The 27835-nt window shown below is 39.4% G+C and overlaps 1 long non-coding RNA gene across 1 annotated transcript; it reads right to left on the bottom strand.

Moving 5' to 3' along the window:
* Positions 1-728: 728 nt before the first annotated feature.
* Positions 729-27278, bottom strand: LOC124158505. Its single transcript, XR_006864818.1, has 3 exons — positions 27215-27278; positions 1274-1449; positions 729-1097 (listed from the first exon to the last, which is right to left on the bottom strand). It is a non-coding gene; the product is annotated as an uncharacterized LOC124158505 (long non-coding RNA).
* Between the last annotated feature and the right edge of the window lie 557 nt (positions 27279-27835).

Raw genomic sequence — 27835 nt, 5'->3', positions numbered from 1 at the left:
TTTTCCCCGGATAAACAGCCGATCGAGCAAATGTGTATTTTGGGCATTTCTGAACGTCCACTCGTGCGTGATAGAGTGTCGCTGGAGAACAGGGTGAGTGATCGAAAGGAAGAGTGAAAGGAGATTCACTGAAGATGGGAAAACGTGGAAGAGTCAAGTCCCCTATCTCAGACCCCAACAACGTGACGTATTACAAATACGCCTAAGACTCCGAAGCTGACCCTGATTTGAGATGAAAGGTGGGAAAGTTACAAAAAGATTAACCGATTAAAGTTAAAGTTAATCTCGGTAAAAAACTAATTAGTGAAGGTTAAAATTTACTTTTCTAAAACATGCAACGTTTACGTTAAAAGTTATTTTTCGGTTAATTAAACGACTAAATAAAGTAGCTTTTAAAATCTATTTCTTTGAATGGTCTCGCGTCTGAGAGTGCTTTCCGAAGCTTAGGCGGCTAATCCACTCAACCCCGCTTTAGTTTGAATGTATTCCCCTAGGCCTATCCATTTAATTCTTGCACAACTACTTGCCATATTGAATTCTGAGATACCGACCTTTTTATTTTCCTCTTTAACTATTGGAAAAACCTTCGTATCCAATTACGAATACATCGAAATTCACCAAGAATTTACAAATAAAATTAACTGACGTTAGTTTTGAATCCATCAATATAACCTTTAATGAATAATTGGTAAAATTTGCCTTGGACAAAAAGTAAGGAATAAATTAAATTCTTTACAAAATTTTAACGGTTAATTTAACCGTTATTTTTATTTAGCTTACTCCCAAATATGGTGTGACATATGATTATTATTCAACACACAAATCAGTCTATTTCCAATGATAGAGAGCATAAGTAAGGTGACCAGACGTCTGGATTAATTCGGACATGTCCACCTTTCTAGATGTCCGTCTGGTGTCCGGGCGGATTTTTTAAGCTCGGAAAACGTCATCCTTTTAGAAAATCATGATTATATATTTATAGCAATCTGTTAAGGGCCATTCAGAACTTCTCAAAAATTCTAAATATTTCTTAAGAATACCAGGGCACAATACAAATGCAGAAAGGGTATTTTCTCTAATTTCATCTCAGTGGACTACTGAAAGAAACAAATTAAACATTTCCTTCGTAAAAATTTATAAAAGAGTTGTATTAAAAATTCAAAAATTGCTTGAAAATATTATATCCACAGAAAAAATATACAAAATCATAGAGCTAATAAATTTTTCTTGTTCTTCAATATGAAATATTCCCGTTATTTTTCAAGTGCCGTACCTTTTCTCCCTTTACCCCTTTTTTCATAGGGCGCTGTCCTCTTTTTCACCTCTTGGCATCTGGTCACCCTAAGCATAAGGAGTTGTAAATATGGTTTAAGAGTTTACAGCAAATTTCTTAGTTTGACGACAGAAGTTTAAGCCGCATTAGCAGAAGCCGCATTTGCAGAATCCAATCTGAAATTGTGATCCGAGGAAATATTAATAAAAATTAGGGAATTCACGGAAAATACCACAAAAATTAAATGATCGTTGTCAAATATTTATAATCACACATTTTTTCTGAGTGAGTGCACTTTCACTTAATCATTAGTAATCCTTCATATACTTTCCATGTCGCCTGACGGAAACATTAAAAACCCGCTTAATAGTTTTCTTCTGGCTTAATATTGCTCCGACACAAAAGCGTATCGCATTGCTTAGAAACTACCAAACCAGTGAAAGACAGTCCATTATCACGTCCATTCCATTAGTATTAGTAAGCCTGCGAAGGAGCTCACAATGGTTACATTACTGTTCATGAGGGCATAACCTCCAACACTGGAGGAAGGTCATTATCCCCGCCCTCTCCCACCATCTCGTGGGACTAGGCAAGCTGCTCCAACCCACACGGAGAACTTCCGATAGCAGTCGTCCCTGCTGGGCCAGCGGTTGCTTCCATAGAATGTAGTTGAACTGGTGCGACGGCACGTTCCCGTGAACCCCTCCCCGCGACTCCAGCCACCCTTCAAGCGCTGTAATGATGAGCCTTATCCGCTTTCATAGTCTTCCTCAGAACGGATATTACTCGACGAATATTCATCCTCCCTCCTCCTTACTTTAGCTTCCCTCTCGCCGAAATTCAAAGTCCCCGAACGGGTATTTGAACAGTTTAGAAATCGCTTGTGTAACTTACTGCAATAATCAAACAGAAATGAATCATACTATGCCGCATTAGGTTAGTGACTGCATCTGCACGACTACTACTAAAAAATCATAAGTCCTTTGCTTAGCACTTTGAACTTTCTAGTAGTGCTGTATGTTTGGGAAACTCAAGTGACTTTATGTGTTCAATAGACTAGTTCAACAGAGTAATTTCATTGGAAGGGAGACTAGTAAAACCTAAGATGGAAAAAGAATATATACACCTACATGATAACGCTAAGTTTGGCAAGTAAGTAAGACACAAAATAGAAAATGTTCACAAGTTACAAAAATTTTATACACTTTCGGGATTTAAAAGCCAATAATAAATCCTAAAACGAATCACACTAAAATTAGCAGTATTTATACATGGCATTAAAAACCAATTATTATCGCATTAGACCCTCAACAAAATATAAGAGTTAGTATTCACGTAGAAAATATCAACCATTTAGATTGAGATTTGGTAGCATTGTTTTGTCGGTGCAGTGCATGTCACACATGTATTTTCTCCACGTGAAAAATATTTCAATTCAAGCATACGTTTAAAAGATGTCCATTTTCCCAGAAATTAACAGGATTTCGTAGGAAGAATCCACTCCGCTTGCATTTTATTTCCAAAAATAAGACGACATACACCTATTTCCCTCGACAGAAAAAAAACAGTTTTATACGAGTAAAGTTAAATGTATCGATAATTTAAATCGTATCCGCCATACACAGATAAATTTAATCATAATTTACGAGCTGAGAGGCTAGTTATCCCAACTGCGGCTAAGTATTCGTCGACCTATTCATTCCCAATCATTGGAGATATATCGACTTCAAACTACGCCACATTTTGCTTTCTTGCCCGCCTCAGCGAAGACCAATTTTCGCACAGCCGCGTCCACATTTCACGGTAATTTCCAAACTTCCTCGGTCCGCGCCCATTCCGGCAGTTTTAATAGAGCGTTAACAGGAATAACTACGAGGTTTATGAGGCGTGTTGATCCGAACTTATAAAAGGAAAGGAACGAAAGAGAACCGTAAGGGAGGCCCTTTGGAGGGGGTGAAGATAGAGGGACGCCCGAGGAGATGGGTGGGGAAGGAGAGAAAGAAGATCCAGCCGAACCATTGCTCACACCCTTGCCTCAAAGACTTCGACCCCGAAAGATGGAGGGGATGAAGGTGAGGGCAGCGGTGAGGGGCAAATAACCTTGGAATCATGCGGCACACCGCCTCAAAGGAAGAGTTTGCACACGGTAACAACGGCGGTGACGGTAAGTAATGCGAATTATATCTTAAAGTACTTCATTACGGTAGTGCGACATGGACGATGGCAGCAGCGGAGACATCAAGTTTGGAAATTCATTTCTTCTTTCAGCACTTGCATCAATCAACGTCTTTGAGCCACGATCAACAGTAGTAATTTTACTTGCATGCAAAGGTTATTTTACAGATGAAGCCATGCCCGTAATTTGCTAATAACTAAATATAGCACAAACTTTGACTTATAGTTCTAGCAATGACCGCATGTTATCACTAAGAGGGAATATTTAAAACTAAACCCTTTGTCCCGATTGTTGGCGGATGGACAAGTGAATGCTAGTAACTAATATGCGTGTTACGCGTCTAATAATGTTCGGAGAGCGCAACAATATAGTCATGCATATTGCGGAGAATACAGCTCCAGTTAACTTTCGAATGACTTTTTCTCAGAAACGGTAAATCTTAGAGAAAAAAGTAAAATGACAATTTTGTATATAATTTTGTGATCTACAATTTTGGTCAAAGCAATTTTTGTCATAAAACTAACCGTTTGGCCAAAAAATGCAAAAAAAAAACTCATTTTCGTGACCTTTGGCCTTGAAAAAAATCTTTTGCACACACGGGATCGATGGGGACTTTTCAGTATTTCATTAGAGCGGTATCCTTAATGTTCATACAAATTTTCAGCTTGTTGGGAATTTATGAAAGGGTCAATGTCAATTTTGACTGGGCTATTAAGTGAGTGAAGATTTTACTTTTAAATGCGTTCAAACTCGTGGAGTCATTTGTATTTTTTGGGAAACTTATTCCAGATGCTTAAGCCTACAACTGAACGGAGTTTTTGAATAATGTCCATCCTGCTTGAGGTCCATATATATGAGATATTTCGAATCAATACTGGTAACAACATTCAATGCCTCAGTGCGATGCAAAATTAGCTGCAGTTCAACGCTCAAGACCTCACATCGTTCAGTATTAAGTGGGAAGAAGAGAACTAGCTAGGAGAAGGCAACGCTGAAGATTTGGTAGCTACGAGTGGAATGTTATCGTCGAGAAGGAAAAGGGACGCGAGAGAGGGAGCAAAATGGAAACGGCGACCCAGATAGGAGGTGTGCGGGAGCGCGAGTCGAGAGGAGCAGATGACGCCGCTCCTTCCGCTCAAGTCTTACGACTACTGAGATGAACATCGACACACGAAGATAATGTATCAGTCCAACTGAAAACCAAGAATACATATTAAAACGCGTTATCAATAAGAAGAGTGGCTTACTTAGGAGGTAAAATGGTCCAGATGAAGTAAAATGTGCAAGAACTTGGAAAAATTGCAGCCCAAATGGTATGTCCTCGGGTCACACCACACACCAGCGAGGCGTCACCCTACGTACGTACTCGAATCGATCTTACGGTAGAACTAGTGAATACTTATGTGGTATTTATTAACTAATATGTTTCATACTCTAGATAATTTTTATTTACGCCAAAGAAACTCCGAGGACCAAGCGGCGCTAAAAACTTTATTGGACTTATCATCTTAAAAAACGCAAAGTTTTGGTAAAAAACGCAACAGTTTTGAGAATAATAAACAAAACAAACTCCAATGAAAAGTTAATTATCATGGTTTGCTAGGGTTTATGCTTGTATGTTAAAATATTTTTTGGCAAAATATATTGTATGAAAATTTTTCCTTCGTTGAGGTGCACATTTCCTAAACTAACGAATTTTAGGCGACTAGCATATTTACACTGCATGCCCCATGTTTTACGGGTTCTAGTTACCAGCGTCATAAAGGCAAACACCAATTTTTCATTGTGAATTGTACATCAACTTCTGAATCCGAATTAATCTCTCAAAACTTCCTAACATAAATTCGAAAGAATGAATTTTTCCTCGCCTTTTTCGGTTTGGGACAACAGCGTGGCAGATCAGGACGGGAAGGAACGTGGTGAGGCCACAGAGGAAATATTTACAAGATGGAATATCGACTTCCTCTCATTGGATCAAAATCGAAATGGCTTGGTCCGTGATCACGCGATGGGTCTGATTGGCCCACTACGAAGAAAACTTTTTTCATGTGTTTTTGACTTCGATTTAAAATTTTATTTTCACTAAATTAAACCCTCTCGAAGTAGGGGAAGCATCGAGATTAAAACAAAATCTATTTCTTATTATTTCAATTTATATCAATTCCATTTCCTTAAATTATATTGAAGTTGGAAGCTTCATTTTTGGCATCGGGTTCTGGTTACTGGGTTGCCATATTTGAATTCTCTTGTTCCTCCAAATCTACGAACTAACTCGAAAGCCGCCACATTAGGCGTTTGGCGGGGAGTGTTAAGACATCAGCCAAAAAAAGAAAAGGGAATTCGCATAATGAGTCCAAACTAGCATTACTTTATTTCATTTTCCTCCTTTTTTGTGTCCTTTTCTGTATTGTTAGAGGCAAAAACGAATTCCGAAATCTATCCGTTTGGCAAAATATGTCTCTTCACTGATCGTTTCAGCTTACTCTGATGCTAATTTTATTTCCACTGAATTTTAAAAAATGTGTTGAAGTAGAAGCACCAGGATTTTAATAAAATTTATTAGTAGGTAGGTTTATTATTTTCAAACTTTTATCCCATTTCCCTGAGGTTGAATGTATTGCATTTGAAGTTCCAGGTTCCGCCTCAGCTTTTGATGACTGTGCAGTAGGGCGTTCGCAAAAAATCAATGCATGATTTTTTTCCGCGAGACCCTACTAAAAGTTGTCCAATGGTCTAAATATTATATTAAAAAAGCTTCAACTCAATATAATGACGTTAAAAAATATGGGAAAAGTTTACAAAAATACGATTTTTAGCAAACAAAAAGGAGTTATTCCTTAATAAAAGGAGAACCATTTATCGAAGGAGCTAAATTCATGAGCCAATGTGCCATTAAATAGTTAAGTTAGTTCTTTTTAAGTTTTCTTCAACGAATATTTTTTATAAAACCGATAGATTTGGCATTATTTATCATTGTCCAGTGAAGGTCGTTGAACACTAGTTGCATACCCTGTAGAATAACTTGCAATGCATGGGACGAAACAATGCATTAATTATTATAGTATTCTACCGATTAAGGTAGGTTTCCATGGAGTGCTTAAAAGAATTCCGTGAGCCTCCCCTTCCGTCATGCACTTCCCTCTACATTTCACAATAAGACCGACTGCCCTTAATTCGATCTAAAAATCCTATTCTTTCCTTCCCCTCCCTCGTTTACCTAACATTCTTCCCTCTAACACTGTTTTCAACATCCCCTCCCCGCTAAGTACTCGCTCAACCCATACCATCTGTCTCCTCCGTATATCATCTAAAAGCTGCCTCTCCTCGCCAAAAAAATCCAGCACTTCGTCGTTCCTCCTCCTCTCCGTCCACTTCACCTTCTCCATTCTTCTCCATACCCACATCTCGAATGCCTCCATTCTTCTCTCTTCCTCCTTCCTTAGTAGGTATCCACTTTTCCGCACCGTAAAGCGCTACACTCCAGATCAGACTCTTCACTAACCTTTTCTTTAAATTCCTACACAGCGAACCTCTCAGAAGCTCCTTCCTGTTCATGAATACCTCCTTTGCTAATGCAATTCTCTTCCTAATGTCCTTATTACTGTATCCGTTTTCCTCTAACGTATTGCCTAAATAGTTGAACTGCTCAACCTGCTCAGGTTTTTCACCACTCACCGTTATCTTAAGTCTCACATTCCTCGCTCGCGATGCTTTACAAAACCGCATTACCTTAGTCTTCTTGTGATTAATCCTCATCCCATACTCCTCGCACCGCTCGTCTAACGCATCCACTAGAGCCTTCAGTCCCCTCGCTGACTAGCTGACGAGCGCCTGATCATCCGGGAACCTTACCGATTTAAACATCATTCCTCTCACTCTCACCCCAGCTTCCAACTCGTCCCACGCTTATCTCACCATTTCCTCAGAGTATACGTTAAAAAGCAGCGGCGATAAAGGACAACCTAGTCTCACTCCCCGGCCAATACTATAGCCCACCCAGATTCTCCGTCCGCTACCCTCACTTGCGCAGTCTGGGGCATAATTCTTGGGAAAAAAAACATCTCAAAATAAATTCACCACAGCTTACCAAAGGTGTTTTCCCATTAAATCAATGTATATGTTACTAAGGTGAACCAACAGTTGTTTTAAAATAATTTAACTTTGATAATTGATCCACTATCAGCAATATTTAGAGTTTTTAAGGTGGGGCCATGTCCTTCCAATAGCTCTTTCGACAAAATATCTGGACACTGAGTCCAACTTGGTACAAGTATCCACCTATTATTAACATCCCAAATTAATATGTCTTCAATTACTGGTGAGTTGAGTCAGTGTAGTTTACTCATGGTTAAATAAATATATTGACGATTTTGTCTATTTTGCACACTTTATTAGGTACAACCTCGACCGGTTTCCCGGTCTCGCGTCATTTTCAAGGGAATTTGGAGGTATTTTCTCGACCGGTTGAGGGTGTGGAATAGAAAAGGTCTTCAATATATGTATTTATTTCACCATTGCGTATAGGCAGAAATGTAGACATGCGCAGTCTCCTTGAGCGCTCTCGTACATTTTCCCACTGGGAGTGAGGCTGGATGCATCACGAGAAAGGAAGGCGCGAGGACCAAGAGGTCGAGAGGATGAAGAAGAAGAAGACAAAAGGAAAGAGATGGAGGGGAGGGAGCACAAAAGATCCTTGCCGAGTTTGTTGAGGTTTGCGTGAGGCGAAGTTCGTCGTCGAGCCACGAACAATTAGAGGCGGACGGAACAATCGGAGAGGGAGAGAGAGAGAGATGATGAAAGGGAAGAGAGGGAAGAGGAGGAAGGTCGAGCGAAGGAAACTGTGGAGAAAGGAACTCGGCAGCCTTCTTTGCTCTCCAGTGAGATTAACCGTTTTGAAGCGGCGTTCAATGGGGCGGAAGCGCTGGGCCGGGTGCACGACCGCCCAAAGGAAATCTCCTCTTTGTAGCGAAAATTATCTATCCCCTTTGCAATATTAAAGCTCAAATTTAATCAGGCAACAAATAATCTTCAAGAAATATAAGCGGCCCAAATAAATATCAAAGATTCTTAATGCGGCCACTTTGTATCTTCAAGCGAATATATCGAAGTTTTTAAAAGATTTGGATTTCGAGATTATCATAAGAATACATTAGAGAGATATCATAAATAGATATAGAGATTATCATAAACCAAAATTATTCACATAAAGATCATAAATCTTTAGGAGTTTAATGAAGTGTGGCCAAACCTCCATGGCTATTGGAACCACGACGTTTGTCACATTAAATAAATGTTTCCTTTCCTTTAACTACCTGGATTTTCGGATATTTATACGATATTAAGATTTTTTGGGATTATATTTAGGATTCATTCCTACAGGTTACTTAAAATTCTCCTTTCAAGTGAAAACGTTCGGAGCATTTAGATTAAAGGGCTTACCTTAATCCTTACACATCCACTTGACGGAAACGGAGAGATCTGTTACAAAAATAACTCCTCTTCCAAATATCAACGCCTGAGCCTGAAGTAGGAGCCAAAAAAATCTTCAAGGGCCATAAAAGAGCAAAATCACAAGCTCTAAGTCCCTTTATGTGGCTCCTTTGTGACTATCTGCGACTCGATCGCCCCAAATTGGAGAGGCACTGAAATTCGGCAACGATGTAACTTACGCAGCCCAAAAGATCTTGATAAGAAGGGTATTATACCTCGAGGGGGAAGGCATCTCTGCATGCAAATATGAGCAATTCCGCATATTGCCCAACCCTTCAATTCACCTACTTCCCGTGATCAATGCTGCAATCCATTTTCAACCCGAAACACCATGCATTCCAAAAATTGGAGTGCAGTCACTATCTCAATTCATGCCATCGCCGTGCCAAGCACCAATGTAGTTCATTTCGTGTAATTACCACAAAGTATTCATTTTATATACCGGAGGATGCTTGCTACACATATTATAGAACTGAAATAATAGAGAGCCGATAAAGAGCCGTTCATTAAGTGGAAAAAAGGATCCAACAGATTAATTAATTTTTACTACCGGCGAATGTTTGACATGCTCCAGAAAAATATCAAAATAGGGAACATAGCAAATGGTTACAATGAGAACTAGGATGTTCTCGAATCGTTCAAGAATAAATCCCACAGGGAATAATGCTAAGCGCTCCTTAAATCCATTATTGGGGGAGAATTTGGATTCAGATAAACCTCGCGACACCATTTTGCCGAAGCCCACTTATTACGCAGATTCCATCTCCTAAATGCAGACGTATATCAAACATATTTCCTTTATAAAAAGAGTATCCACTTCATATATTTCGATTCAGTGTGAAAATGCCATAGTGATATAAAAATGTAGGCATTAAACTACCGGTAAACCTTTGCCCCATAAAATATGCTCTCCACGTGATAAATTTTCATAACGGTGTCCAAAAAAATGTCATCGTGGTGAGTGAGGCAAGGATGGAGCCAAGCATCGCAGGGGGCTGCCATCGTGGCTCGGGGGCAAGGTTGATTTATCACGTCTCCGAAAACGCGGAGTAAGAAACTGAAAGTCTCCATCTGACCCGCAACGTTCCATGCATGGGCATTGAATTCGCCATCCTTCATCCTTAACCCAATTTATTTGGTTTTGAATTCACGAGGGAACGAAAAAACTACGGGAAAAGAAGCTTACTTCAACGCAAGCACTCTTATGGTCCAGGATAATATTCGACTATTTATGGAGCGTATAAGCAATAAAGGCGTGCATCCTGCCCCCATTTCATGTCTACAGCGTAGAGAGACAAACTCTCAGTCCCGATGCGACAAGATTACGCATTCTCGAAGCATTATTCAAGAGATAAGATGTTCCTTCTCTCAAATCTCGAAGGTCTAAGAGCTTGGATGAAGTAATATGCTTCAAATGTTTTGCGTTATAAAATGCGCGCATATCGCCAATTTTTATTTACATTCTTTGATTTGTAATAAAACACACTGTGTGGTCCTGGTGTGAAATATGCGTTCCAAATTGTCCCAACATCTAGTCATTTTCTTGAGAAAAAAATAATTACATTTTGTAAGATTCTCTTGTGATCTTTCATATACACAAAGAGTAATTATATTATTTCCCGATTTCAACAAGTTACCACCTACTTCGACTACGCTACATAATATGTTATTTTCTTGGATAGCAACAAGTGGGTTAACAATACACACTCTGAAATGCTTCCATTCAAGCTCAATGCGGTTAGAGATGCTTTGTCCCAGGCAGACTTAAATTACGCAGGTGAATAGTAAATTTCCTGCTAGAGTGATTTCACGGCAATGCATAAAGGGCTAAGTACTTAAACCGAAAAGCAATATAATCACAACATATGAACTCCATACCACAGTTTTAAAAATTCGCCACAAGAAAATGAGATCCAATTTAACTCTGACATAAATAATTCCATTAGCAGGGTAGGCAAGCATGAGCAAAAATATATATTCGAGCAAAACTTAAGCAAAATAATCTCCATGAAGAGTCCTAAAAACTGTCTCCATGTGTAACAGCCCCTTTTTCTTGTATTTTTTCCCCTGAACCAGCTCCCCTTGAAGGACACAAGGGTCGGAGGATCTGACCCAAAAGAGCACCCGCATTTCAACCCCAAAGCATTTTTTCAGTTTTCATAATTCCACATCAAAAGGTTCTCCAGCGCCGTCGGGAAGCGGGTTCAACCCTACGCGTGTTACGCACTAGTAAAAGCATAATTTCGCCTTGGGACAGAGCAGAGAACGATATTGTCCCTGATTTATCCCCATGTCAAACACGCCGTCCCGACCATTTTTTGTTTCCTTCCCTTTAAGGAGCATCGGCTGTGTGTGGCCGGATCGACCCAGCCACGGATGCCAAGGGAAAGTGGACCGCAAAACGATTGTTTATTCCGGAACTATCTCATCCTCTTGTACGATAATAATCACCGTAGTGAAAAGGAGAGACGATACAGAGAGAATCTAATAGTGACGGCAATGATAATAAGGCTTCGTAGGCAACGCCCTTTGGAGCTCGTTGGTGCGTGGAAGGTGGAGGGGTTAGAGAAGGCGCAGCCTGGCTGGCGCCCTCTGTAGCGCGCATGCGCCATGATGCAATCGCATATTTAATGCTGCTCCCAGCGAGTGAAATAGCATTTCCGCAGGAAAGGATGGGTGGCACGGCACGGGAAATGAACTTTTGAGAGATTTACGTCTGCATCGCAGAATTCTTTCTTTTTTGCGGAGTGTGTGTATTCATTTCCGACCAAAAAATCCAAAATAAAAGAAAGATGGGAGAAGAGAAAGGATACCGAAAGCCAAGAGCATTTTAAATCCATCGTGTAGTATTCATAAGCAGTGGCGTGAAGTCTCCGAGAGCTCAAAAACGAAAAATATTTTCGCATTAAATAGTTGCTGCATACATTTCCCTCGCCTTAGTAAAATCATATCTGAAAACTAAGCGACAGCGAGATAAAAATGGAAGTACATTATACGACGCCAGGAGGACGAATTAGGTAGGTACAGCTATTTTTGGGTCATTGAACGGCTTTAAGTCAAAAGATACACGCACTGCAAATTAACAGCGCTATTGTTGATGTTCAAGTAGAGGACGCTGAGTGCAATGAAAGCTACAAAGGAGAAGCATGAATCTTTCACGTATGTTAGGTATCTTTGCACTTATTTCCAATTTATGGGAGCACAACTAATTTTATATTTTAAAAGTATTTTTTTCAATTATGTTTTAACTTAAATACAACTTTGAAACACAAAATTATGATAACATTACATAACTTATTAGCTCTTTCAGAACTGAAAAGAATCATATTCCGCGCAATGGATCATTTCAAAGAAAGATTCAAAAAATTATCAAATGATTTTTCTTAACAAATTTTAGTTTCGAAAAGGAGGGTGTGAAAATGATGTCCAGATACATACTACAAGTGAGGAAATGTATTAAAGCGTCTCCAACACGTGGCGTCGGACTTGATTATTTCTCAGAAGAGTATTAATTTTTTCTGCCGAGGCAAAATGGGCGCAAATAATATAGACGTATAGCAAATAAGTTAGCGCAAAATACAAGCATAACCATAACAAGTATTTCCAGGATCCCATATGACTGATTAAAGCATTTTTGGTGCACGTGAAATACACAGTGGTTGCAGATGTGTTTTCCATCCTTTGTAAACTGGGAACGTAATTTGTATAAAGACCTATTATACAAGAGTGAAATATAATACTGCTTCGGATTATCAAAACATCTCAGCGCTTCAGTTTCGTCCTCACTGCAAAGATAAATATATTCGCGGGAGCCGTGTCTATTCCGGAACTTCATATGCTGCCATTACATCTCAGTTTGGTTTAGACTTCAAATTTAATTTGCAAAAAGTTATACTTTGGTTTATATTAATTTTAAAATCCATTTCTTTGAAGTTTTTCGCCATTTTTGAAAAACAAAACATTTATTTCCCCCTGTATTTAAATCCAGGCCCGGACTGGCCCGCCGCGGCGCGCCGCCCGGTCGGCCTGGCGGCAGTCGCCGCAGCACATTGCACCGTTCAACATAAAACCATCTTGAGGCCATAGTAGCAAATAGTAGCAAGATTTTTCTTTTGATATAGAATCTATAGACTATATACTTTCAATTCGCGTCAAAATTTCCGGGGGGCTCGGAGGTGCCCAAAACGATTTTGCTATTTATATTTCAAAATTCAAGTAAAAATAGCATAAAGTTTAAACATTTTTATTTCCAACTATAAAACTATGGAAATATAAGAAATCACCAGTAGTTGTACACGAAGGTACCAATTTATGCTCTGTATTTTTTTAAAGTTCATAAATTGTCTGAAACCTTCTTTATATGAAGGTGAACTTCTCTAAAAATGAGTGATTTTACGCGTCAGGCGTTTTTATCCCGGATGACTCATGTTTGACCATTTATACAAACTACAATGAGCCACAAAATAGTCGTAGTACTAGCCAGTATCATAGATCAGATAGTGTAGAATACGAATAGTACCTTCAAAAATTCCTCCAAAAAAGTTGAAAAAATGACTTTCGACCAGCTTTTTCCGATTTTGAACCACTGTGCGCCGGCCCATCGGCCCGTGGGCCGGTGCGCCCTTAGACCAACGTGGTCTAAGAGTGCGCCCTTAGAAAAATGCGTTCCTGCGCCCGCAAGGCGCAAGTACGTCTTTTCTAAAAGGTGCTCCAGTCAATTAAAAACCCAACACTTGTATACAAAAACAACTTATACTGACAATACAGTAACTAAGACGACAGCGACATGCCATGATTGCAATGACACGCTGCGCCATTGCTAAGGTTTGCGCGTTACGAGACAACGTTGACAGCTGTGGCGGCGCTGAATGCAGACCTATGATGCAGACGACATGGCGCCAAACGAGAGGCGATTGTTCTTCGAGTTTTTCCAGCGGCTATTAGGGATTGCTCGGTAGGGTGTTGCCTATTTTTTTATATTTTCTCTGATTTTTAATTTCTACCTCTTAAAATATGCTCTGAGGTGCAGAATGGATATCCTAAAAATTTCAGCTCAATTGTTTAACATTTAGAGGTCACTCAAAGAGCATAAATGCAATAGCATTAAATATTCCCGATTTTTTGAAGTAACATCATTTTCAGGGGTAACGCACGATTTTGCAGATCATTAGAAACAAAATTCGCTCCATTTTAACGTCCGCTCAACAGTTTTCCAGGAAAACAATACTTTTCCGCGAGCTACAGCAGCGCGTCACACCCCTGACGGCGAGCTGGTCGCTCGCAGGCCGCATCACGGTCAACTGATAAGTCCTGCGCCCCTCACTGCCTCACGCCCCTCCCGCCTTTACAAGCGAAAGTCGGATTAAGAATGTAGGAGTCGAATACTATGTTGGCGTTTTTCATACCGAGTGTATGCTGTAGTTTACCCTTTAAAATAACTACATCACCGTTCTTCGAGCCTAATTAATGATATAAAAAAGAAATTTTCATGTTAAGAATTCAAAAAATATGATAGACTGAGAACCTAAGATATGAAAGTAGTTAATTTGCGCTTATCGAATCAATTGAAAGTGCTTTAATATATTCGCTAATCTCCACTCTTCAACGCAGGCGTGAACAATCTCAGCAGTGGCCCGGCCACCCACTGGCACCGGTGAGCTATGGAATCTTTAATGTTGTTTTTATTTCATCAATCGGCCATGAGATTAATAGAACCATTTAATGTCGTAATATGCTAAATAATATTTACTTACTTTATTCAACGAATGAGTAAATATTTCCTTTAGTAGACAGTAACCCCTGTTACCACAACATAGCAACAACAGGAACCGTTGCCGCTCCTCTCGCGCCAAAGCCCAAGGCATCAAAGATCAGTGCAATTTGGGGAGTAATTAGGATTTTCCTACCCATCTATCTTCCCTTCTATCTACTCGTCATATCTTCTCTTCCTCTCCACTCGACGCGCCAACTTCTCTGACTCCTCACTCTCTATTAATTGCTAGATAAGCATCTCATTATTTAGCAAGCCAAGGCGCGTTATAGCTGTCCTGGTAAACCAATTCCACCCCAAACAGCCAGTTTACAATGCATTTCATAATGTGCATTTTTCTATGTCGTGGGAGATTAGTTTTTTCGTGCTATCAGAAACTGGAAACTAATAATTATAAGAAAGTTTTTCTGAAAGAAAAATATTTTGAAAACACTCTTAGTGCTAACTTAGTATCTTTTGAAGCGGATATCCTGGTCGCCTCTTTATTTTCAAGAGCACTTTATCCACATCATTTTGAATAACTTCCAGAGCACTTACCGCGGCAATATCAAACAACCGATCCAATTTTTCATTCAATTCCATGTCATTCGTTAGCTGTTGCATAGGTCGCCGCCAAAAATAATTATTGAATTATTACAGCTCACTGCACAGTGCCACTATTTTAGATATTCCACGTATTTCTTGAATGATTTGAATTCTCGACATAATACTCCTGAATGGAACCACGAATCTCATCGTTAGTCTCGTATTTTGCACACACTCCCTGTTTCAGGGTTAAGTGGTGGTGATAGAACACCTGCAGCACTTCGCGAATCAAAGGCAGCCTTTTTTCGCGAAACAATCGGCTATAGCTGCTTGGACACCGATTAGGAACATTTCAATATATTTGCGTGCGATAAACACTATTTTATCAACAGCGAGCGCCTCGACTCCGAAAATTTGCTCTACGCCATTCAAAATCCAAGTGCGATTAGGCTAAAGGGGGCGTGAAAAACGCAAACTCGGGTAAGAAAACAAACACATAGTTGTCTCTAAACATCATTCTCCATGGTTCCATCTATTCTGCCTAATCTCAACGAAAGTCTCATGAATTTATTACAATGCAAAACAATACAGGCAACTCCTCCCTTCTTCCACCGACTCTCGTTAGGGAAGGCGCGAGGGGGAGTAATGCAGTGAGGACTTATCAGTTGACCGTGATGCGGCCTACGAGCGACCAGCTCGCCGTCAGGGGTGTGACGCGCTGCTGTAGCTCGCGGAAAAGTATTGTATTCCTGGAAAACTGTTGAGCGGACGCTAAAATGGAGCGAATTTTGTTTCTAAAGATCTGCAAAATCGTGCGTTACCCCTGAAAATGATGTTACTTAAAAAAATCGGGAAAATTTAATGTTATTGCATTTATGCTCTTTGAGCGACCTCTAAATGTTAAACAATTGAGCTGAAATTTTTAGGATATCCATTCTGCACCCCAGAGCATATTTTAAGAGGTAGAAATCAAAAATCCGAGAAAAAATAAAAAATAGGCAACACCCTAGCTTGGCCTCCCGGGCGACAGAGGACCAGTACTACTCCGACCACTGCCACGAACAGTCCTCCATTGTGAATAGTCCACGCCGAGCGCCGAAGGCTGAAGTGCAGACGTGCCGCCGCAGCCAATTTGGTGAGTCAAATAAGATATTTTGATAGAGATGTGCGAATAGTATCCGCGAATACTCGAATATCTCAAATACTAGAAATTTAATTAAATCCCATTTCAGCCGCCAAATGATATTTAAATGACCGCCTTTTTCGCATATTATCATTCAATAATTTATATCTTTTATGATATACGACCAGTATCGTTGAAAATGTTTGTGAACTTGCGTCGTATAATGCGCTACTATATATCAATTTTTCGAGCGATTTGAATAAATATTTATTATTCTATGTATCTCCTTCCTTGAACTATTGAATAAAATTTCAGTTTTGAAAGATTTAAATTTGGTTTCGAATAAGCCGCGAGACTTCTAACATTCCATTCATTTTCAAAACACAATCAAATGATTTATTTTAGTTATTTGGGGTTGAAATTTTCATTATAGTTTGGATACCGATGCGATAGGTTTACCCGTTTCGCCTACTTGAAAATTTATCACTTCGCCCATTTCTCTGACTTTATTCTCTTATTACCGTATCATTTCATATAGGTAATCACGTGTTAATGTTTGAAACGTGAACATGTGAATATTCAAATGATTTTATCTTACAATTAGAAAATCTGCTTTCTGCGACATGATTTGAAGCAATCCAAACATAAGCCCACTGCATTTTTTTCACACCAGTACACGCTGTCTCTTCATTTCCCATATTAGGCACAAACTGCACACCTCCTTTGGGACTTTGATTTCTTCCCAGCTGCAGGAATTTTCCTTAAGAAATGCATTTCTGTGAGTCTTGGTACTAAATTGTGTAAGAAAGACGGCCCTATCCAAACAGTCCTTATGAAGTTGGATATTTCAAAAATATTACCTCGACCAATTGCACGCGAAATGATAAGTGCCAATTTTTTATACGTGTTTTTCCTGTGAACAACGTATGAATTTAGGACTGCGGCATTCAATAGTTTCCTAAATAACTTCATACACCACTTTTAATGGCCTTTTCTTTCCATTAGGTACGAATGCAATATCAGGTCCTTGAAATTCACCCCACCAATGAATTTATTTTAAGCTAACGCACAAACAGACTTCCGAGTCTCTTTTTTGCCTTTCAATACTATCCCCTTTTCGAAGGATCCCCAATGGGGAACTTGCATGAATTTTTTTTTATTTCACAGGCGGACAGAAAATTATTTTCTGAATACAACAAAGAAAACCTCATGTAAATCTGAGTTTTCCTTCGCGAGATATTTAATGATAAATATAACGAATTTTAAAGCGCGGGAAAAACTCCCTCACCCCCCAAGCCACTGCCGACGAAGCCTCGATGACGTCAAAGGTGCCTAAACATCACGCGAAGCTATTGTTGTGATTGTTTGTAATAGTTGCCAGCAGTTGTGAGAGCTTCGTTTGTTAGACGTGTTGATTATTTTATATTTAAAGATAAATATCCGACGATAGAGCTTTGGAAGCCCTCATATTTTGCATTATTTATAATATTAATGTCTGAGTAAGGGCATAAAATATAAAACTGGAGCAGATAAACCAAAAATTTTATAATACCTAAATAACATCGTTGTAGGAGTCTGAGCCACGGCCATTGGATACGTTAATTGTAAGTTGATGTTATCGACGGCATATCATTCATTCAAGTATGTAATTAGAACGATTTTGATGTTTACTAATGTCCGCTTAGCTTTTATATACAATAACTTCGTCCGTTTATTCGTAGGTACCGGAGAATTCGTCGTTTAGGACTGTCTGTGCTTGTATTATGGGGTGAATTCCAGTCAATGCAACTTTTGCTCGCTGATTGGAGACATCTAGGAACTTTTTTGTGACAAAATAGTGTTATTTTCAACGTGACATCTCCCGTTAAGCTACTACTAATAATCACAGTGCCAGTGGTTGTAATGCACAAAGTTTGACAAGGTTGAAAAATATCGGCCAAGAGTTATCAGTGTTCCATCGTGATTGAATTGTAAAAAGTGCTATTACGCTATCGATAAATGTCTAACAGTAGTGTAAAAATTGTCAGTGGCGTGCTTATCTCCGTTGTTCACCGTAGATATGACATTTCACGATCACGCTATTGAAATAAAAACTGTGAGTGAAGTTTGTTATTCCATTATTTCAACGAATAGTAGTGATAAAAGTCACCGGTGTCACTTGTGTGAGCTAATTTAAGGGTTTATATCAGTGAATAAATAGTTGTTTCCATCATAACGAGTTCTGTTATTGTAAGTTGTACGTGATGAATATAAGAATGTGATAGTGACATCCAGTTTTTGATAAGAGTATTTGCCTATTTCCCACTATATTTTTATGGTATATACTAGTATATTGTTTATGGATTTACCTATATTATTGAAATAGGTTATAGCTTGTGTGTGTGTTGGCAGCGGAACCGAATCGCGATCTCACATGTGGATTGTGTGCAGACTGTTTTGCTGTGAATTCGTACCGTAGGACGGATAGGACTACCTTCTCTGTTAATTCGGTGTTGCCAAATTCAACAGCACAGCTTACGATCGTTATCCTCCAGTATTAAAAGTTTCTTTTACAACTCGATTTGCCGCCGACGTATAGCAATAATTTGTCTTAACAAATTCCATGAGGGTCGTGGCATCAATTTTTGGTGTCCTAACACCCCATGACACACGCCTTTTAGGCGACTTGCGGGGTATTATGTAGATGTAGATGAATTTCAGGTGTACTCTTCGAACGAGTGGCAACGTTATCATCCATTTTTCTGATCACTAAAACATACGAAGTGAAACGCTTGTACTTCATCATCCCGATGCCGCATTATTAATATCCCAAGTAATAATCTAGGCACAATAGCAATAGGAAAACTTGTCCAAGAAAAACAGAACAAAATAAAGTGACGATGAGCGGCTAAATACTCCCTCAAAACAAATTTTACACCATGCGCTCAGCGTATTTCCCTACTCCCTACGGTTGTTTAGGCACCTATGACGTCACGCCTGGCCTCGGCAACGCTCGGGTGTCTTCGCGAAGTGGTCGGCTCAGAGAAATTTTTCTCGATTTTAAATGCATTTTTTATATTTCTTTTGATGTTGAATGGAGAAACTGAAGGTATTTTTGCGAGCTAATGTATCCATTTGACTTATTCAAAATAGTTTTTAGAGCAATCTACGACCCATGCAAGTTCCTCATTATAAATAACAATACCACCCACAGGAAGTACACCCGATGAGAATTTCAACACACTGCCTGAAAGAAAACCACCGAAGTAATGAGGGAAGCAGGATATCAACTTGATATCAACAACTGCATTCCAACTCATTTGATGAAGCTGCAAGCATGAGTGGTCAATATAAGGGCGTTTCAGCCAGGCTGCAAGAGCAGATCCCACACCACATTCATACGTGGTGTTATTCCCATTCCCTAAACTTGGTTATGGTAGACACATCACAAGTTGTGACGGCTTCGATTTCGTTTTTTGGCTTACTGCAGCAAACTCGAGTGTTTGTAAGGGAATCTCACAAGAGACTAGATATTTATTTGGAGCAACATCCAAGTTATAGGTTGGGTGCTATTGGTGCAACTAGATGGAGATCAAAGAGTGACGCCACTTCCAAGATCTTTGGCTATTTCCATAACTGGATGAAATTGGCGGAATATGAAGGAAAACAACCTAAAACTGTGTACATAGAGTTGATCATTTCTCTTTCTATCGTGGCAAATGCCCAAGAATTCAGTTCCAAAACAAGAAATGAAGCAAACAGTCTTCTTCAAAAGTTTTTGTCGTTTGAAACAATCCTAACTGCTATGATGTTCTTGATTATTTTCAAATCAACAACGCCTTTGTCGGACTATCTTCAAACAAAAAATTTAGATTATGCACAGGCTTGGAATTTGATTTCATCAGCTCAAGACAGTCTTAAGAGAATAAGAGAAGAGTTTTCAGGCATTGTCCATGCTGCAAAAAACTTTGTCAAGTTCATGTCAAAAAGTCTGATTAATAAAATCGAAGAAAATCCAATTTTGGATCAATATTCCAACAACATCAGCATAGAGAGTGAATTGCCAGCCAGAAGACAGAAAAAAAACGGAAAAAAATGCCAGATGAAACAAGTGATGAGGTCGTAGAAACTCCATTCAGCAGTGAAGAGAGTTTTAAAGTTAATGTGTTTTATGTGGTTGTTGACCAAATTAACGCCAGTATGGCAGCAAGGTTTTCTGATCAAAATCGGGTTTATCAAGATCTTTCATGCTTTGATCCTGTAAGATTCTCTGAGTTAAGAACAAATGGAATACCAGAACATGCATTGGAAAAAATATGCTCTGTGATCCCCAACATTGACAAAGGCAAGCTCCAGGAAGAACTGGAATCATTTATTGAGCAATGGCCAATCTTTAATATGAATTTACAAGACCACTTTCAGAAGAATTCCAGTGACATTGACGTGAATTTAAGTTCTAAATCAGAAGATGAAGATGAAGAAATAATTTGGTCTAAAAGCAACAACAAATGCCACTCCTGTATTAAATGTGCATACAAGATACTTTATCAGTACAATATGTACTCATTAATGTATCCGCAACTCCATAAGGCTTACAAGTTCTTTTTAACAAAACCGATGACCCAAGTGAGCAGCGAACGTGCATTTTCAAAGCTGAAGCTCATAAAATCGAGAATTCGTTCATCCATGAGCTATGAGAAATTGGAAGCTCTCCTCTTGATGCAGTCGGAACGAGAATTAGTCACAAAGATAAGCAATGAAAAAATTATAGATGAACTCTGTTTCCGAAGCAAGGAAATGAAGCGCCTACTTTCCTTCTGATAATTAAAGTGGGCTCCAAAAAGTGGCCTTCACAATAATTAGTTATAACTTCAGTTTTCAGGGGCTGTTTTGTATTTATACAAAGATATGTTTCATTTTGTATTAGTTTTATTTCATAGAATTTCATATTTAGAATATATCCATCTTAAGTAGAAGCCAATTACACATGATCATTTGGAGTATTCGCTTGTTAAATTAGCGTACCTTCTATCGCATACGCGTTGTAATAGCTAAATAACTTTTTGAAACCATTGCAAAAAAATACCCTATTTTTTCAAAATTTACTTTTTAAATTTCAAAGCAATATCCCACAGCACTACCCTCAGACTGCGCCCTTTCTTAAGTTGAAGGCAGCGCCCTTTTAGAGGTCCCAGTCCGGCCCTGTTTAAATCACCCACTTTGTAAAAAACAAATCACCCACTTTGTCGAAAACACTATGAAATGGATCTATTCTAATATCGAGGTTAGAAAGCTATATCCCAACTTCGTCGTTCCAATTACAAATACTAGCAGTAACAAAGAATGTTCAGAGACAGCACGATTCTTACTTGAGCGCTGTGTGGAATGCACTTCAATCTGGTCGTCACAAAAGACGTTTTACCCTTTTCGTAAAGAGCTTGAAAATTCTGACGCTGGGTTTTTCGCCATCTCTCCCTTTCTCACCCTACCCATTGGGCGTCAATGATGTTAACGATGGATCGCTTCCCACAAATGCCTGCGAATACCTAGCAACCATTATCAGAATGGCTTCAGCCAATAGATAAACACTATTTCAATTTAATCTAATATTTTAGCATATTGCATTGAAAGTTGAAAGAGAGAAAAAATTCCAGTATTCATTTGTAAATTAACTAAGTCATTGAGATAATTTAACAGAGGATATACTGAGCTTAATTGCTTTTTAATGATCATGAAGGTGAGATGAAAAATTAATTGCATTATATTCGGGAAAATTACAAATAATGAGAAAATAATTGCTATAAATTTGGAGTTTATTTGAATTATGTGTTCTGAAACTGAACAAAGCAAATATACCGCTTGGATGCGTGCCTAAACAATCACTTTTTTTAATTTATTCTCTGCGCATTTATAATGAATCGAGGTAAATTAAATGGTGATTTTGTTCTGCCAAAATAAATGCCCCTGACGCCTTTCATTTACTTAGTTAAACATGTTTATCGGTGTAACCTTTTCAAACAAATGCCTTTACTAACTAAAGTGAGCGGAAGATTTATTATTTGAGATACGAAAATCTCCGAGAGAGGTGGGTGGTCCCGTCTGGATTTTTGGTCCCTCTCCAATGGATGTTTTTAATCGTTCACTGTTAATTAATGAATGTCAACCGCTGCAAAAATCCATATTTCTGATGTTTTCGGGGCCAATGGTTGGTAAAAAGTAAATAAATATTGATTGGCGGATAAAAATTCACATAAATAATGGCCTGCATACTTAATTATGACAGATTTCCAATTTTACGTGAATATGGCAAAAACATGAGTTTGAGGGGGAAAATTTTCTTGAATTAATGTTTTTATTGGTACTCCTTGAGGAATAAATATAGTGTAGTAGAAAATACCAGTGAGAGTAGTAACTAGATCGAAAGATGGGCTTATTAATACCTACGTATGACAGAGAGAAGGCTATTAAATTCAAACGTACCATACTTTCCAACGAGATAGACGTCTGTACGTCCTAGAAGCGAGGACTTGAAAAGAGCTCTAAAAAACAATTGCTCAACGGTAACAGTACGAAATATTTATTGATCCCCCAGGTACATATCATTTCTGATTATATCCGATAGCATAATGCTTCCATTGAAGATCAAGACTCAAGAGCATTCTCTCCTTTCAAAGGATTCTCAACCGGCTACTTCAGCGATCTCATCATGGAAACGTCCTTGTAGCTATCAGCACGACGGTAAGCGATGTCGCTTCCCCTGGATGACCCTTATAAATGGCGCGGAAGGAAACTAACCCACGCTAAGCTATGAATTCTTTATGGGAGAAACTCGAATGCTCTCGTGCTCACCATATGTCTGTCGCCTCCAAATTTCCTAACGCTTGCGAGATGTGTTCAGAAAATAACGGGAATTAATTTCACTCTTGTACCGCAAGTTTGGAGGGTCCCAATGTCATTTTTTTTAATTTTGGTACATACCCCTGAAGTATGATAAAATTTTCAGCTATATTCATAGTTTACTTTGTCTGTGGCAGCCGCTAAGGTTAGACGTGTTTTCACGAGCTCGGCAATTTTCGGTTCACACTTCATTGCTTGTTCGTGAAATGTTGGCCAAAACAACAACGTAACGATGCCCCAGCCTCCATATTCGCCAGACATGGCTCCGTGTGACTTTTCCCCATTTCCAAAAATAAAGAGAACCTTAAACGGTCGTCGTTTTTCAAGCACAGATGATATTAAAGAAATCGCTGACAGAGCTAAAGGCGATCCCAAAAATCGAGTTTGAGAAGAGTTTCGAGGATTGGAAGAAGCGCTGGCAAAAGTACATAGTATCTTATGGGAATTACTTTCAAGGTGACAGCATTAATGAATAAGAATAAATATTTTTTTAAATTCCCGCTATTTTCTCTACACACGTATTTCAGGGTTTGTAGGCCGAGGAGCCATTTGTTTCCTTAACCTAGAACGACTGAATACGGCTGCAATTCTATTACTCGCCTGTTGAAGGTGTAAAAATTATCACTTAAGTTTTTTTTACATTTCCTGAACCCTCTTCATCCTAAATCATTCGCATCCTTTTTTAAATCATCATTATCATTTCTAAAACAAGTTCATGCGAGAGTATTTACTACAAAAACCATTTTAATAGCTGAAGAAAAACAAAATAAACGAAATCATTTTACTATAATCTACGTTTCAGAGGCTTTTTGCTATGAGAGATTCTATATCCCACGTAAAATGAACTAGTGGCGTGTATTACCATAAGATGAAATCATTACGTGAGGTAATCATTCAATCTTTTGGCAAAGAAAGAAAAAATACTTTAAGAGAGATATTTTGCCGAACGGATAAATATACCAATTCGTTTTTCCACCGAAACAGTAAAGTAATTTTTAAAAATGCTAAGTGGGACTTCGTTAGATCCTTTCCTTTTCATTTGTTAACCGCTGGTGTCCTAATACCCCCCGGCACACTCTACACGGTTTGCGGGATCGTATTTAGCAACGGAGTGGAGTACAGGAGAAACAGGTAGGTTCATAAATTCTCTCCTTGGCTTAAACTTCAAATTTTCTGCTTAATAATGTGACTTCAAATGGGGTCACTTCTAGAAGCATACGATTCAAAGTACTTTTTTAGGTACAACCTACGAATGAAAAAAACGGGAGCTAATCCAAAATATATAAAAAATCTAAATTTACGAAGACAAATCTTGGTACGATCTTACAACGCAAGGCACACAAGTTTCACCACCAGATCGTGTTCAAACTTCGCAGTGTCGTAGAATATGAATTTTATAGAGATACGTATTTTTGCCCAGGTGTACAATGGGCCTAAGTTTTAGAGGTGTAACTTTGAAATTAGCCGAAAAAAACTTGTATCGTAGTAACAAGGGAGACACTTGTGATTAAAAATTAGCTTTGGAATGCGGATTACAGACCTGACCACACACACACACAGGATTTCGTGCCTTCGCAGCGCTGCCGACCGTTTCTTTTTCACTGTGTGATATCCTTCGCTGTTTACTGGCGTTTCACGCCTAAACACTGATTTGCAGCCTACTAGATCAACTACTGCTGGTCTACATTGCGTTGTAACTTGGATCCTATCATCACATACACCGATTTACTACAAGTGCCAATACTTGTGTGATTTCCACGTCTTGTCGTCGGTCCACTGCTGCTCGCCGCGGCCGGTCCCTACGGCCTGGGCGGCATGGACGCCCTCCAAGAGCGGGTCACGACCTCGGAAGACCCTGGGGTCATCACCACATCCACCACGACTGCCTTAGATTCAATTATCACACCTACCTCTCCCATAACCGAATCTCCTGTCGCCAATTGGACCAGCCAGAACCCCTCCCCTGTCACCGCTGAATCCGGAGGGGGGTCTCATCACTCCCGAGATGTCAACTCTTCATCCACCACAATTCTACGGCGTTCAAGAGGGAAACTTCAGGTAATAAACGATCCAATAACTAACATTAATCGCCACCAAGTACAAGAAGAAAAACCTTGCCCTTCAACTTCAGCTAGGGATGTATTACTTTCCCAGCCCGTCACGTATGCGTCCAAGGTCGCAGCTCCGACCAAAACCTCCGTCAACCTCTCCCACGCCATGAGTCACGTTACTAAAGCCGTAAACAGCCCTCAAAATCCGCCCAGGTTCTTTGCCGACCCAATGCTGCCGAGCAATAAAACTGCTATCATTCTCCCCGCAGTTCCTAACACGCCACTTTCTGAGTATGTTTATGTAGTAGGCGATCTTCTCGGTGGTGGACACTCAATTACTCACGCCACCAAACTTTCCCATGACAGAATATGCGTATTGCATATACCTACGAACGGAAGATTTAGTAGACAAGCTTTTAGAGCATGGAGGACTGACAGTGAATGAACAATTTATCCAGGCAACACATCTACATCTGCATAATACCCTGCGAGCCACCTCTAAGGTGTTTGGCAGGGGGTGATCAATCACCAGTATTCAGCATGCAATTGGACTCCAACATGCACACCACACGGTCCACAAAACGTCACGCATACTAATAAATTATAATACTATATGATGTTAGAAATAATAATAAAATCAAGAAACAAGCATTAAGTTTTATATAGGTTAGTTGGCTACACTACAAGTCATGCAATCTATTTATGAGGTCTATCGTTGCCGTTATAATCTCTTATTGATCGTGGAAAAAATGACATTCGGAATCTGTCTGTTCTACAATCTGTCTGTTCTACAATCTATCTCTCTCATTTTATTTATATGATCTGATCTTCCGTAGTATGTTGGCGTCCGTAAGATATGGTCAACTTCGTCAGAAAAGACACTGCTCTTGAATTTATCTAAAAGGTTTAGTCTATTTTTCAATCTACAGTCCGACAGAGATTCCCATCCGAGTTTATCTAAGAGGTCAGTTACACTAACAAGACTATCGTAACGACCTTTCACATACCTGGCAGCTCTTCTTTGCACGCGTTCTAACTCTGTTATTAAGCCTTTTTCATGAGGGTCCCAAACACTGGCAGCGTATTCCAAATGTGGTCTAACGAGGGAAAAGTAGCTTATTTCTCTCACTTTGTCGTCGCACTTCCCTAATATTCTTTTAACAAAACCCATTTTACGATTAGCTTGACCGGTTATTTCTCGAATATGTTTATTCCACGATAGATCATTAATGAGTCTAATTCCTAGATATTTTACGGATTCAAATGTCTCTAATTGGGTACCCCGATTATATAGCTACGTTGTAGGGAATGGAATGTTGTCTTCTCCGCAGACTAAACTATCGTGGGCGAAAAGCGCTAACTGGGTTTCGCACGATCTGCTTTTCCTGAATCCATGTTGAGTTCTCATTAATAAGTTTTGCGCGTCTAGGTGTTTCATTACCGAGCTGACTACGATGTGTTCAGGGACTTTGCATGAGATGGACGTTAAAGATGACGGCCTGTAATTAGATGGCTGTTCCTTGTCTCCACATTTGAATATTGGTGTTACATTAGCGATTTTCCAGTCATTAGGTACTTCGTGTTGCTTAATGGATTCACTGAATATTATTTGCAAGTAGGGGGCAATTTCTGATGCTAGTTCTCTATATACGCGAGAAGGGATTTCGTCTGGACCAAGTGATTTATTTGGACTGAGCGATTTCAATATATTTTCTATTCCGTGCGTACTAATGTCAATAGGCGGCATCTTTCGTATGCAAAGATTGTCAACGGTGTCGGGTGAGTTCTCGGAAGGCTCGGTGAACACGCTCTTGAAGTAGGAATTTAATAAATTGGCTTTATCGCAACTGCTTGTCAACACGAGTGGTAGCCCAGTCCGTAAGGCTTGTATTCAGCAATGTGCCACCAGAGGTGAAAGATTCTGACTTACTATCGCTCATAGCGCATGCCGCGAAACCAGTTAGTCGCGTGATCCCTCTTCTCATTAGGGCTGAAAGGGAAGGATATAAGCATGTCAAAAGCTTCAGACGACAAGTTTATATAGTGTGAAAGCCAAACACATGGCTCCCTGACTCCTATCTCGTCACGCTTGACGGAAAATTTTTACGAGTCTTTCTTAATTTTGACGATGATGCCTGCTATCACTGCAAGGGAACAGGGCGGTGATTCTCGTTCTCCTTTCGCTCGGGTCCCCGCTTCGCTACGGCAACTCGAAGCGTAGCGAAAATTTTCCCCGCGATTATTCTCGTTCTTTTCGCTCCTCCTATCGCTACAGTTCGGGTAACTTCGTTCTCTTAGCGAAATACTGTGATGTAGGTAATAAAGAATACCCGTAAGTGGATAATTCTCATACCAACAATTGAACGCGAAAAGTGAAACAAACGAAAGTCGGAATTGGAAAATCGAGTGTGGAGTATGGTGAAGGGTTTGTTTACGTTTGTTTTGAAGTGATGGTTAGCCTTAAAAACGAAGATGAAGCCAATATTTTCGGTTTTAATCGTTGACGATTAATATGGTCAATCATCTGTGTGTCGTTAAATAAAAGTACTCG

The sequence above is a fragment of the Ischnura elegans genome, chromosome 5, assembly GCF_921293095.1.
Source record: "Ischnura elegans chromosome 5, ioIscEleg1.1, whole genome shotgun sequence".
In the NCBI taxonomy this organism is placed as follows: domain Eukaryota; kingdom Metazoa; phylum Arthropoda; class Insecta; order Odonata; family Coenagrionidae; genus Ischnura; species Ischnura elegans.
This window is presented reverse-complemented; position numbering and strand designations above follow the sequence as displayed.